Below are 3,030 nucleotides of genomic sequence, written 5' to 3'. Positions count from 1 at the left end.
GTTCCTGGGATAAAATCAGGATATCAGAGAGCCTGAAACTGGCCAAATACTGGATATATTTCCTTTCAAAATCATGTTTTTTTTAACCAAAACAAGCATATTGTGAGTGTAATCGTGTTATAATTCACCGTGGCTAATAGCAACACTTTCCTCTGAGTGGCTGGCAGGTGTAATTAAGATCCTCAGGACTACAGGATCAAGGCTGAACAACGCTAACGTATTGTTAGAGAAGCACAAATAGTACCAAGACTCGGCGATAAACTAATGCATATGGCTGTAGAAAAAGGTGTTTCCATGTAACATCTCTTAAACCCTTTAGCATAGATGTGGCTTTGGATTGTTTTAGTATAAGGATACGCACAATGCCACTCTCCTGCGAGGTTAAAACGTATCAGCGCTTTTAAGAAATACGATTTTTCAATCTATTTGGGCGACTTCATATTTGTTAGTCATTGCTTTTTATACCAACTGAAAGATGCTTGCCCTCACACTTTCAATAAATGAGCTTCCCCTCTAAAGTGCAGCCATTTGGGTACGGCGATATTAGCACAGCACTCACTGGCAGAAACACAATCTGCTCCATCAAAATGGACTTTTTTTTCTTTACCGTATCCCTCCGAAAGACACGGTCAAAAACAAGCTTCTTCTCCAATTTCTACGATAACGTCACCTGCACTTTTCTGAAAAGATATAAGCTATAAGGTCAAGATTCACAAAAACAAAAGCTCTTAAGAAAGAAAGACGCTCGGAGCAGCACTTTTTCTCAAGGTGTCCGAATGCGACTGAGTGTGCTTTTTCCTAATGAGGAATGATTGGAAAAAGATGCTGGCGTTCAAAAAAAGACGACATGTGGACAAAGGACCTTACTCTAGTATTAGCAACTGTTAGAAAAATCTCACTCGTCACCGGCTTGAGCTTCAATATCAGGATCCATGTATTTATTATCCTCTCAAGAATGGAAGTAGTCAAAACAAAAAGAGAATTTGTTGGTATTTTTGTCAAAATTCGGACTTTTGGTCAAAATATCAAAATTCGGACTTTTTCTCAAAATGTTGACTTTTTCTCAAAATTCTGACTTTTTTTCCAATATCTGACTTTTTCTCAAAAATCTCAAAATTCGGACTTTTCTCAAAATGTTAATAATCACTGGTCACCGGCTAGAGCTTCAATATCAGGATCCATGTATTTATGATCCTCTCCAGAATGGAAGTAGTCATCACATACAGAGCAGTTCCTGAACAGTGTCCTTCACATGCTGATATCCAAGAGAGGGAGTTACACAGTCACAAGATGGAGGGATACAGGTTATTCTAAGTAATCATACATCCTGTCATGAACAAAATTCGGACTTTTTCTCAAAATTCGGACTTTTTCTCAAAATTCGGACTTTTTCTCAAAATTCGGACTTTTTCTCAAAATCTAAGAATTATGACTTTTTCTCAAAATCAAAAAATTGTAATAGTCACTCGTCACCGGCTTGAGATCCATGTATTTCTGATCCTCTCAAGAATGGAAGTAGTCATCACATACAGAGCATCAACTAGTTCCTGAACAGTGTCCTTCACATGCTGATATCCAAGAGAGGGAGTTACACAGTCACAAGATGGAGGAATAGAAAGCAGTATTCAATGTTTACTTCAGATTAGCTCCACGTCAGAAATGATCATGCTTGTCATATGTCTATCTCCATAGAGGCTGAATCATCATGTTAATCACATAGCTATTATATGCCTCAAACAGTCCTGATGCTCTTCTAGGTAATCATACATCCTGTCATACACACAGCTACAGTTGGGATACCTTTGTTATCATGTTACTCTCATATTGGAAGAGGACATTCAGTATTTTCCCAACAGCAACTAACTTTAGCTACTTCCAACTAGCCCTAACTCCACCTAATTCAGACGTTAACATTACCCAGACAGAAGTGCTCAAATAACCCAGTAGCACAAAACAATGTTGGTGTTTTTATGTCACCATTTCCCCTTTCCTCTAATAGTTTCCCTTCACATTTTGGTTTTTCAACTAAACAACAACGAGGGCTTCGGCAACACTCGCCTGTCATGTAGCTTTTGTCACTCGTTTTGTTAACATGGCATGAGAGAGGCTGCAGTGAAAAATCACATCACACTCATTATTAACCCAAACACTGACAGTGTGTGTGTGTGTGTGTGTGTGTGTGTGTGTGTGTGTGTGTGTGTGTGTGTGTGTGTGTGTGTGTGTGTGTGTGTGTGTGTGTGTGGTGTGTGACTATAATTTCAACACACGTCCAGTTTTGATTTATTGACGCTGCTTTCAGTCTTCAGTCAGTGTGTGTGTGTGTGTGTGTGTGTGTGTGTGTGTGTGTGTGTGTGTGTGTGTGTGTGTGTGTGTGTGTGTGTGTGTGTGTGTGTGTGTGTGTGTGTGTGTGTGTGTGTGTGTGTTTAAGACACCCAGGCACACACAGAGCATACCTAAGATAATTTGGCAGTCAAAGACACTTGATTATGCCGCTTCCTTAACTTGTAAAAAAAACCTGTTCATGCTGATTCTTGCTGGGTTTTTTTATGAATCATGGGAAAATGCAAAACACACTTTCTTGTGATTTTGTGAGGAACGCTGGAACGGCACTGTTGATTGCAAATTGCCTGTGTGTAATATCACAGCAAGAGTTATTTATGAGGAAACGCCACATAGGACTAAAAAAGAAATCAAGGGAATCTAAATCTAAAACTTCTTCAATCAATTACCCGTTATCTCCTCAATCAGCTCTTCTCTACCATCACAACATGTGCCTGCTGTCTGGAAACTTTAAGCCTCGTTTATACTCCTTCACATTCAATACTCCATTTGTGGAAATGTAGTTAGTTGCCTTGAAACAATCCTGGTAAAGGAAGGAGTGAAATACTTGGAAATACAAATCTATTCCAGTAAAATGAAGGTTGAATATCCCCTAAACAATTTGATTTAGCTGGCACAAATGTAACTCAAATGTCTTTCAAAGATCTCTTGCTACTAAAAAACAAAGTCTTTATTTTTTCAATATTTAGA

This window comes from Trematomus bernacchii, unplaced genomic scaffold (genome assembly GCF_902827165.1).
Source record: "Trematomus bernacchii unplaced genomic scaffold, fTreBer1.1, whole genome shotgun sequence".
NCBI lineage: Eukaryota > Metazoa > Chordata > Actinopteri > Perciformes > Nototheniidae > Trematomus > Trematomus bernacchii.
The sequence above is the reverse complement of the archived record's forward strand: the minus strand, read 5'-3'. Positions refer to the sequence as shown.